Below are 12,498 nucleotides of genomic sequence, written 5' to 3' on the forward strand. Positions count from 1 at the left end.
GTAATGGAATACTACACAGCTATAAAAAGTGGTGGAGATTTTGGATTATTGATGCAGAATACGGCACTTAGAGAAGAGAGCAAGATAGAGAACAATGTAGAGTGGGGGTAGGAGGAGAGTGGAAACACATGCCTGCTTGCAAGTGCATGTAAGATCTCCAGGAGGCTAAGAAAGAAACTTAGAGGGAAGTGGGGTAGTGCAGACATGGGAGGGAAACTTAACATTTGTGTTTACCTTTCATACCAATTCAATTTTATAGCATGGGCATCATTATAAAATGTAATAAAATTTTAAATAACAATAACAAATAAATATATCAAATGCTACGTTTTTTCAGCAGAAATGTTTTGGTTCTAACATCTGTTGACTATATATACAAACAAATAAAAAAGGAAGTTTAAAAGGAAGTAGAAAAAAATTGTAGAGAAAGGGTCTGTTTTAAACCAGAAATTTGGTTTTTCTAGGTATTTACTAATGAAGTAATGTTCTGAAACCACAGGAGCATGAGGAGTGGCTCTCCCTCCCTCCTGAGAGATCACTATGTGTAGCCTCTGAGAGAAGGTGTCAGATTGCCAACATGACGCAGGGATCAGTGAGAGTCCGTGCTGATTAGTGGGGGCAGGCAGACAGCAGGGGCTCTCTAGCCAAGATAATTGGCTAGACCAAAGGGAAAGATGGGAGCATAGAGGCTGTCGACTCAACAACAAGTCAAGGTCCAGAATGTCTGAGACCCCTATGGAATATAGTTTACTGAAAAGAAAGGGTAGCCTTCTGGGCATTGAGAAGGGAGCACCAAAAAAAAAAAAAAAAAAAAGATAGATAAAAAGCAGAGGCAGAACACAGTGGCTTGAGAAGGCAAAGAATATCAGGGTTTGGAGTGGGGGCGTAAGGAGTGGGTGAAAAGGCAAGGGTTCAATGTGACTGAGGCAAGAGACTACCGATCTCTCTTCATTTTGTGTGTTTGATGATCATGTCATGAGATAAAGCCTTCAACTCGCACTGCATAGCTTGAGTTCACATTCAGGGTAATGATAGCATGTTAATATTTATCCCCACTTAGAAAACGATCAGCACACAGTTCTAAGAGCTTTCAGGGATAGGACTCTCAGAGCAGCACTCAGCATACCGTGCCCTCTAGCTTCAAGCTTCCCTCAGTATTGGTGCCGTGCTGCTGCTTGATTTGTCTTTACCCAGCCCCCTATCACCCTGTGCCACTTGCCCTATAGACTTGCATTCATTCATTCATTCATTTATTCATTCAACACCAAGCCCTATATCAAGCCCAGAGAGATAGTGGTTAACATGACAAACATGATCCCTACCTTCATGGAGCTTACAGTTTGGGGAGGAAATGGACAGTTAAAAAGCAAAATCCAAATAAGTATGTGATACAAATTATAACATATGCTATGAGGGTAAAAAAATGTGCTCTGAGAGTGAGAAGCTGGCAGCCCAATATAATTGTGTGGTCAGGAAAGAGGGCTGCCTTGATGTACAGCTCTAGGGGACATTGCACATGGAAAACACTGGCATCCCCAGATATCAACCAGGCAGACTGGGACCAAAAAGCCTTGCAGGAGAGGGGAAAGCATACTCACTGGCATGAGAATAGGAAACATTTTGGCAAGCACAAGCCACTGCAAGAAGTACTGATGAGGGCAGCATAGAAGAAGGGAGGCATGAGATGAGCCTCAGATTCATGGAGAATACGGGAGACCATGAGAGGAAAGTGGAATTTTTATTCTAAATTGAGTGGGAAGACTCTAAAGAATACTAAGCAGATGAGTGACATGGTTCAATGTATAAGGTTTGTAAGCCACTCTGGCTACCATCTGGAGCATGGGTTGGAAAAGAGTAGAAGTGGGTACCCAGTTAGGGGACCATTGAGTCAACCAGGCCAACAATGAAAGTGGCTTGGTCAAAGATGACAGCTGCAGAAAGAGAGACAAATAGATGGAGTAGAGAGAGTTTTGGAGATAGAAGTGAGAACACTTGCTAGTAGGCTGGATGTGAGAGGCGAAGAATGACTCCAGGTTTCTCACTTAAGCAAATGGGCAGTACCACTTATTGAGACAGGGGAACATGGGGAAGAGTGGATTAGTGGGTAGATCCCGAGTTCCATTTTGGACACGCTAAGCTGAAATAATTATGGTAATCTAAGTAGAGATGGCAAGTAGCCAGTTTTATGAGTTTGTGTTCATATCAGAAATGTGGTTGGAGATACATTTGGGATTTGTTAGCATAAGGTTGCATTTATTTTATTTTTTAAATAAGTTTATTAATTTTTGAGAGAGAGAGAGAGTGTGCTAGTAGGGGAGGAGCAGAGAGAGGGAGACAGAGGATCTGAAGCAGGCTCTGCACTCACAGACCATGAGATCATGACCTGAACCAAAGTCAGACACTTAACCAACTGAGCCACTCAGGTACCCCAATATAAGGTTGCATTTAAAGCCTTGGGAAAGGGTGAGATCCCCTAGTGAGGGAGTATGCACAAAGGAGTTTTATTTTCTAATGTGCTTGAAAATTTTTCAAGGTCTCCCATACATTGAGGACCACACCACGTAGTTTTTCAGGAGCAGCTAGCAACACGTCTTCACCTTTGTCTCTAACAGTGCAGACAGTAAAGCTAACTTCTCTCCTTACCAGCAGATGCTTGATCAACTCAGTATTTGTGGTGTCCTGGCTAGAGCATAATGCCTCATTCCCAGCATCTCTGCTCATTCACATGTAGGAATCCTTCATTTATTCCCTACCTCTGATTCTGGGTCTAGTCACATACTGATTAAAAGGCCTCTTAATTATCTTAGGACACGATATTACAGTACAAAATTTTAAGGATAGATCAGAAACAGAGATGACGTTACAAGGGAATGTGAGGGCATGCAAGATCTGTTTATCCTTAACTCTTTAGTTTTCCTGGGTTCCAGTGAATCCTGGACTTGGATGACCCATAGCTTTGCTTACCAAGGGTATGCCAGCATCTGTCTGTGGATATGACATTCATACTCTTCAATAGAGAGGATTTGTTTGGGCTGGTTTGTCACACCCAATATGGGTCCTGAGCTAAGTTTTTCTCTAGTCAACCTGCCATAAGTTGAGCTCCATGACATCCAATCTATACCTAGTTGCCTATAGTAATGGATAATGATCCCCATTGCAGCCAGTCACTGTGATGGAAATGAGGTTAGTTAGTTTCCCTCAGTGTACAGGCCTGAACCACTACAACAAATGCAGCCTCTGTTTGAGTCTTCCAGCCTCTGAAGGAGCTGAGGATATACCCTTTAGAGAACTGGCTTGAAGTAACTACAGTTCCAGGTCCCATCTTGCAGGCTATTGCCACAATTCATCCTCATCTGAAAGTGCCAAAGTATGAATCTTCAGTCTGGCTAGGTTATAAAGGAACAAGACTGGTGGTTAGAAGGACCTTTTAGGGGCACCTGGGTTGCTCAGTCGGTTGAGCTTCCGACTTCAGCTCAGGTCATGATCTCACGGTCTGTGAGTTTGAGCCCTGCGTCGGTGCTGACAGCTCAGAGCCTGGAGCCTGCTTCGGATTCTGTGTCTCCCTCTCTCTCTGACCCTTCCCCCTTCACGCTCTGTCTCTCTCAGTCTCAAAAATAAATAAACATTAAAAAAATTAAAAAAAAAAAAGAAGGACCTTTTAAACCTAAACCTTCCTAAAGGAAGGTTATTCTCTTCAACTGCCTAATAGTGTCCAGGAGGAAAGGGTTAGGGAGTGAAGGGATGTTGTCATCCCTCCAGGTCACCATTATCAGAGCCTTGTCATTTTAGGAAATAACTCTCCACAGTTTTCTGGCATTTCTGCATATCTTGGGGTCAGAGGACTACCTGACTTTATTTGAGACTATCTTTTCAAGGATGTTGGTATAGCAAACCACCTTGGAAGACAGAGATAATGTCTCCCTCTAGAGCACTGGCAAGTTTGTTTACTGTTTGGTGTAATAAAGATAGCATCTCCCTTCAGGGCAAAGTTCAGGTAGGCTTAGGGTCCGTTATAAAATATTCAAGTTCCCCAAACTTGGGATTCCTCTCTTATAATGTAGTCCCCTACCTGCGCAAGCATTACCTGGTCCTTTCATGTATTACCCTATGGAAACTGAGGTTTGAGGAACAAATGCAAAAGTGATGTTACTTGAGTTACTGCTCTTGCTATAAGTAATAAGCTGTGCTTTATCTCTGACACAGGAATCTTGTGTCTTCTGCCAGCATCCATGAGGCAGGCTTATTAGCTTGCAGGTAAAGTAAAATCTCAAACCCTTCACAATTCTTGACAGTCAGGCACCCATGGTGTATGTAATAGGACTCAAGGCCAGTTGGATCTTCCAACTCCCCAACAGCCCAAGTGGAGGGATCCTTTTACTTCTGCAGATTGTCAGACTGCATGAACATAGTATTACAATTCTCATAAGACTCTAAATTTGAAAGTTTATTCCACAAATTCGTCAAAAAAGTCCCAGCACTGAACAAAGTTAGGGGTACAGGCAGGAATGACTATCTGTGACAGTGGTCACACAGCTGGACCAGATATTTTCTAAGTCTTGCTCCCTGGTGGCAGCCAAGAGCCTCATCCCACCACACCAAAACCCCTCTTTCCTCCATCCTGCTGAGGTTGGGTTCTCCCCTCCCCTGCCTATTGCCTCTCCCTGCTAAGTTCTTCAAGTCCACCTTGTTCCCTTCATCTCTGCTGCCTCCTCCATAAGCCAGTATCTCTCTCTCTTTCTTTCTCTTTCTTTCTTTCTTTCTTTCTTTTAGAGAGAGAGCATGCACATGTGAGTGCATGCAAGCAGGGGAGAGGGGCAGAGAGGGAGAGAATCTCAAGCAAGCTCCATGCTCAGTTCAGAGCCTGACTCAGGACTTGATCCCACAACCCTGGGATCATGACCTGAGCCGAAATTGAGAGTTGGATGCTCAACCAACTGAGCCACCCAGGCACCCCTCATCATCTCTTTTTAACCCTGACCCCAGCTCTTCCGCCTTCTCCCCCTCCAGTCTGGATCCCCGTCACCTCCACCAGTGGCTTCCAAGACAGGCAAACCTGGTGGCTGCTTGTGGCTGCTTGATATGTTGGACTTCTGCTAAGATTATTTTAGTAAAAAGGGTTCTACTGCTTTACAACCTTTTGAAAAAAATGCTAGCTGAAAAGATAACACTTAAAACCTTTAGCTTATCACTCAAAGCCCTTCATGATAGTGCCCTACTCCAATCCTCCCCCACCCTCAGATGTCCTAATGTGAGCCACTGTTCCCACACCCATATCACCTGAAGTTGTTTGTTTGTTTGTTTGCTTGCTTGCTTGCTTTAACCATACCATTGTTCTGATCAAGACTCACTACCCACAAAATCTGGTCCAAACTACTTAAGTTTGTATTCATTGCTCTCCCTGTTCTGCCATGCGTCCTTCCTGACACAAACCCTCCCACAAACACATTCTTACCAGAATAAAAGTAACTTACCCATTTTTATTTTACTTCTTAATGTACATATCAATCTACCAACATTCTCTACCTTAGTCTTCCCAAGGAGTAAGGAAGGACTGGAAAGAAAAGGAACTGTGGGTCTCCTGATCTTTCCCTTTCCTTCTGCGTCATCATTTGCAGAATAAGTGGCTGGCTGATACAATAAGAAAGGATATGATTAGGGGTCCTTGACTGTTTTTGCTCCCTAAAGTACCTTCTTTCTGCATTTGAAGCAAGTTCTAGTGTAACAGGAAGTGTGGCCTGTGAGGCTATAAAAATCCCACTTATTCAGACACAGAAATAAGACTTACCTAGTATTCATTTTAAGTCTCACAGAACTCCCACACATCATGTGTCCCCCAAATTCCTTTTTTATGCGGCACCATGAGTGCAATACACATGGGGCAGTGAGGAATGGCAGACCCACACGTTGCATGTTCACATATTGGACTTCACTTGCTAAACACAAGTTCAAAGACAAAATTATTAAGAATTTCAAGATGGGGTGCCTGGCTAGCTCATTCAGTAGAGCATGTGACTCTTGATCTCGGGGTTGGGAGTTCAAGACCCACATTGGATGTAAAGCCTGCTTAAAACAAAAACAAAAACAAAAACAAAAACAAAAACAAAAACAAAAACCAAAGCTTCAAGATAGCAACAGTAGAGCATTAAACCAATTGTGGGACTCTTCTGAGTGTGGAGCCCTGGGTGACTACCCAGGTCACACCAATGTCAGTGATGAGACAAAGTGGCAGAATCAGATGGCATGATCCTCAAAAGAGTTGGTTTCTGGAGCCCCTGGCTGGCTCAGTCAGAAAAGCACACAACTCTTGATCTTGGGAATGTGAGTTTGAGCCCCACATTAGAAACACAGATTACTTTTAAAAAATTTTTAGTGACATCTGGGTGGCTCAGTTGGTTAAGTGTCCGACTTTGGTTCAGGTCATGATGTTGAACTTCATGAGTTCAAGCCCCACCTCAGGCTCCCTGCTGTCAGTGCAGAGCCTGCTTCAGATCCTTTGTCTCCCTCTCTCTCTGCCCCTCCCCTGCTTGTGCTGTCTCTGTCTCTGTCTCTCTCAAAAATAAATAAACATAAAAAGTTTACAAAACATAAGAGACTCTTAAGTATAGAGAACAAACTGAGGGTTGCTGGAGGGGTTGTTGATGGGTGACTTGGCTAAATGGGTAAGGGGCATTAAGGAAGACACTCGTTGGGATGAGGACTGGGTATTATACATAGGGGATGAATCACTGGAATCTACTCCTGAAATCGTTATTGCACTATATGGTAACTAACTTGGATGTAAATTAAAATTTTTTTTTTTAATTTTAATAAAAATAAATAAATAAAGAGTTGGTTTCTGAAAAACAAAGGAGACAATGGAGGAGTGCTATGTTAGGAAAGAGTTTGAAGAACAGTGATAACTTCTGCTTCCTGGTAAATACCCCCAGGAATGCCAGATAATACAGTACATTCTCTGTAAGATACAAAATTTAAAACAGATCTATTAAATCAATAATGAGATCAGGAAACTTTGAGTCCAGATATAGGGTAGATCAACTGCATAGTTAAAGTTTTCCAGGATGACACAGAACTTGAACTGGGCAAAAACACTGACCTGAGTTTCTAGGACCTCGAGGACTAGGCAGAAGATCCACAGAGCACGCAGGAAAAACAGGTTGGTACTTCGCCAAATGACAGAGAGTTCCAGACAAGGTAGAGGAAAATTTGGGGGCAAAAGCAGCAAAACACTAGAAGAATTCTGACAACCTGCCTCCACCGCCTAAATGGGAATTGGTCAATGAACAGCCCAGTGCTCTCCAGAAAGAACCAGATATCAGGGAAGCATGGGAAGGTTTTTGTTTGTTTTTAAAGAGATTTGGGCCATAAGGAGGTTTGTTTACCATAACTAAGGGTTCCAGAGATATGTTGGAATGGGACTTGAATTCTGAGTCTAACAGACATCTGAGGCTTGATTGGACTAGTTAGGCTCGAGTCCAAAGAGAAATCGTGCTGTTGGACATAGTCTTGACCCACACAAGCAAAGACTTGGTGAGGCTCTGTGAACTCTCATAGGTATCTCCTAACCAGTCTTCCTGCCACCAGTCCCACTGCATGCTCATCCACCAACTAGTTTCCTACCAGTTATTGTTTTCCTGGAATACAATCCCCAGTACCTTTGCATGACTCACAAGGCCCATCTCAATGCAGCCACCCATCCTTCCATCAGCCTCAGTGCCTGCCACTGACTAGTCAGCCCTGTAGGACAGTAGAGGATTGGCTTTCCCAAACAAGCCAGTGCCTCCATACCTACCTGCTTTGTCTCTCATAATTCCTGCCTAGAATGTTCTTCTCTTTACTCTGACAGGTGAGAATCTACTGATGTACTGGTAAATTGGCTCTCTTAAAAATAAATAAGGCCTGACTTGTACCTTTTCCTGATTTCTGTAGTATAAATACTCCCACCATGGCTGATTGCAAGCTACCCACATGAGTTCACTGAAAAGGAAATTGAGACGAGATGGGCATATTCTTTTCTTGGGAGCCAGGATGAATTGCTCCAACACACCACTGTACCTGAGCAGATCACCTTCCTTGCTTAAAAATTCCTCTCAGCAAAGTCTGCACACCGGATCATCATTAAACAAAACAAATATACAAACTAAATCTATACACAGAATGCACTGGAAGGATATACTCTAAAGTAGTCACCAATGTTAGCTTTAGGTAGCAGAAGCATGGGAGATTTTATTCTTTGGCGAGTTGAATAATGCCTGCCTCCCCAATTTGTGTCTATCCAAAACCTCAGAATGAGACCTTATTTGGAAAAAAGGTCTTGGCAGATGTAAATAGTTAAGGATCTTGAGATGAAATCATCCTGGGTTTAGGGTAGGCCAAAGAGATAGAGACAGAGACACAAAGTCAAAGGTCATGCAAATAGAGGCAGAGAGATTGGAGTGACACATCTACAAGCCAACAAAAGCCAAGCCTTGCAGGCAACAAGGAGACTTGGGAAGGCTTGGCGAAAGGCATCGGACAGTTTCTTCCTCAGCGACTCCAGAAGGAGCCAAACCTTCCCACACCTTGAATTCAGACTTCTGGCTTTCCTGAACTATGAGAATAAATTTCTATTGCTTTAGGCTCCCCAGTTTGTGGTAATTTGTAATGACTGCCCTAGGAAACTAATCCAGTCCCATGTTTCAAATTTTTCTGTATCAATTATATATAACTCTTTTAACTTGAAAATAAAGGTTTTATAGTTCTCCTTTTGCCTACCTGTTAAATTTTGTGTTCTTATCTGCCTACCCCTCCTCACCTCAGAATTAACTCTTACTGTTTTCTTGCAAAGTGTCATTTTGCAGTTCTTCTAACATGCCATGTCTTTACATGTTCTGGCCCCCAGGGCTGTCTTCATGAGCACATGGACCAGTGTCGTCACACAAGTTTCCACACTCAGAGGGTCCTGTGCTTGGAGTGTAATGCTCTATAAGTGCTGCCTTAAATTTTTTAATTGTCTCTGAATTTATAAGGGAAGCCAAACGAGGCAATGAAAAGTACGCCAGGGGCTTAGAGCCTCAGTTCATGTGTGATCCCACCTCTCTGACCACCTGCTCTCTGCCCCTGGAGTCTGATATCCCCCTTCCCACTCCATGGCAGCTGCTGCCCTCTGCCTGGGTGACAACTGAGTCATTCCTCCATTGCCCTCCATCCTCGGCCAGAGCCCAGGTGCATAATCCCTTCAGGACATGGAAGCAGCCATCCCTGCCCTGGGCTGGGTTTTGGCAGGTAACTCAGTGGGGGTCTCTCATCTATCCTTGATCCAGGATTCAAACGTGGCCCTGTGCAGAGATCACAGTCTCTTGGGAGTGGGGGGAGGGGGTCACCATCAACATGGGGTGGGCCAGTGAGCCCATGGGAAGGAAAGACTGATTTCCCAGCTCCCTAGCCAGACCTCACATTCTCACTTTGCACCAAGATCTGAAAACTATATAGCCTACAACCCTGTTCCCTCTGTCTGGGATGCTTTTCCCCTTTTCTCCTCCTATTTAATACAAAATAATAGCAAAAATAATAATAGTATTATTTAATGAGCTTTTTATTATTTGCTAAGCACTCCAGACTATAAGGAAGACAAGACATACAGAGATGGTTATAATACCAGGTAGTTTGGGAGTAAAGTAGGTATAGGTGAAGCAGAGATGCCTTCCAGGTGAGGGATCTGAGAGTCCAAAGTTTGGGACTGTCCCTGAGTGAGTCAGCACTTCAAAACACTGCTGGCCTCCTTGTTCTGTGGGAGGCCAGGTGGGAGGCTACGTCCTTGGATAATGGGAACAAGCAGAGAACAGCCACAGAGTCTGGAGAACCATCAGGAAACACAATGTAACACCTCAGAACCAGATGACCCAGTGCCTTCGGAGGACTTCTTTTGGGTAACTTCTAGATCTTTTTAACTCAAAGAGAGAAGCAACTCATTTAAGCAAGCACTGTGAACCTGTTCCTCCCAGATGCTTCTCTGACGGTAAATAAGACCTTAACTAATCACTCAGAGCCAAGTCCTCACCTCACTGCTGCCATGCCAAGGAAAAGCACCTCTCTAGGGCTTAGACAACCAACCCAGGGGACCCGCACAAGAGGCTAATCGATAATCAAAGAAATTGGGTCTTTTTTGCTAGATCACTGGGGGCAGAGAGCTTTGTCCCAACTTGGGACCACTTTAAACCAGTGGTTTTCAGGCTTCAACATGCACCAAAATCACCTGGCATGTTAATAAAACAGAGCTGGGCTCTATCCCCAGGGTTTCTGATGTAATATATCTGGGGGATGGGACTAAGAATTTGCATTTCTAACAAGTTCCCAAGTGAGGTCAATGCTGCTGGTCTGGGGAGCACACTTTGAGACTGACAGCTTTAAACTGGGAGCAAAACAGTATAGGGCCTTTGGCAAAATGATTCTACAAACACAGTCTCTTATCATCAGGCTCCTGCCCCATCTATGACTTCCCCACACACCCTGCCTTCCAGCCACACCTGACATCTTTTGGTTACCCAAACCCTCTTCACTATGTCAGATGTCTATGCCTGTGTTTTATAAAATGCAGAACCATACAGGGGCGCCTGGGTAACTCAGTCAGTTAAGTGTCCAACTCTTGATTTCAGTTCAGGTCATGATCCCACAGTTTGTGGGATCAAGTCCTGCAATGGACTCTAGGCTGAGAGTGTGGAGCCTGCTTGGGATTCTCTCTCTCTTCCTCTCTCTTCCCCTCCCCTGCTCACTCACTCTCTCTCACAATAAATAAATAAACATTAAAAGATGCAGAACCATATAAAAATACAGTAAGAATCAACTTAATTCTGTACCCAGAGATAACTGCCACAGACCTTTGGGTATGTCTGGTAAGAAAACAAAATTGAGTTGCCAGCAAGTTACTTTGGAGCAAATCTTACAAATAAATCTCTCAAGTGCCTGCTTGTAAATGCTCAAGCATAAGCAGTAGCACCATTGCCTCAGGAAAGGTGGTATAAGACATTCTCTCACTTCACAAGGATTGCCCTCCTAAATGAAGGTCTGCCAATTTTTGCAATAATGTCTTGTTCTTGTGTGGCATTTTACAAAACACTTCAGCATATGTTGTCTTATTTGGGTTAAAGATTTGCTGAGACAGTTCGTGACTTGCTCAAGGTTTAACAAACAGAAGTCAAGACTGAAATTCTAGGGTGCCTGGGTGGCTCCATCAGTTAAGCATCTGCCTTGGCACAGGTCATGATCTCATGATCATGGGATCAAGACCCGCATCCAGCTCTGCACTGAGCATGGAGTCTTGGGATTCTCTCTCCTTCTCTCTCTGCTTCCTCTCAAAATAAATAAACTTAAAAAAAAAAAAAAAGACAAATTCTGGTCTTCTGGCTCTAGAATCTGCTCTTCCACGGTGACATTTCCTACCAAGGTCTCACAGTTGTGACCACAGCATGGTCGACCATTTCCTGGGGTGGTCTCTTGGCAACAACAGACACACTCTCTGCCACTTCTAGAAGTTTCTTCTCTGGTAGAAGTGCACCCTCCCCCACTCTGTCCCCACTGTCCCCACTGCAGAGACTGCAGGGAGGTCAAAATCCTCACCTTCAAGACACTATCTCCTTGTCACCTCTGTGCCCTGTTGCCAGTCCCTCTCTCCTTCCCACCATTTTCCTCCTCACCTTGATAGGTGGTCATGATTAAACTACCAGGTAGCAAGGGGTGGTGGGAAATTATGGGGACCATCTGGCCCCAGGGACCCTGGAGCTGGAGGCCTGGAAGCCATCCCCCCACTCAGTGAGTAATCTGAGGCAAGAAACCTGTTTCTTTATCTGTACACTGTGGATAATCCTAAGGGTGTGACATTGAGGAAGCATGCAATAGATTTAAGCAACTCTCATTAGTATTTTTACAGACCAAGGAGAAAGGATAAGCTTGTGACAGGGGAGAGGCTTTGGAGTCACAGGGGAAAAATGGTCATGAAGGTAGTCAGAGCTAAAGATAACCGATTATCAGCAGGCCCTTAACACTCCCGAGGCGATTTGGGTCCAGGTGTCACAATGTCATACATTCTTCTCCCTGTTCTACTTATAAAATGTCCCTGCTCCCTTCCCCCAGCCTCCTCCCAGCAGACAGACACACAGATAGCGCCTCGGCATGCACACATAGTACCTGCTGTTTCCTTGCTGCCAGAAACGATCCTCCTCTAGGTATACGCATGGCTCCTCACTTGCTTCCTGGAAGATTTTATTCAAGTGCTCCTTTGCACTTAGGCCTTCTTTGGCCAGTTTGTCTAAAATAGCAAAGGCTCTCACTGCCCCCACCATATACTGCCCATTTCTCTTCCCTGCTCTCTATTTCTCTTTAGCATATTTCATCTTTTAAATACTACATATTTTATTTCTCATCTTAATGATTAAGTCCCCCTACAAGAATGTAAGCTCTATTAAGGCAAAAACTTTTGTCTATTTTGTTCACAGTTATTGGCACAGTGCTAAAAGAATGCCTGAC

The sequence above is a fragment of the Panthera onca genome, chromosome A3, assembly GCF_046562875.1.
Source record: "Panthera onca isolate mPanOnc1 chromosome A3, mPanOnc1 haplotype 2, whole genome shotgun sequence".
Lineage (NCBI taxonomy): Eukaryota > Metazoa > Chordata > Mammalia > Carnivora > Felidae > Panthera > Panthera onca.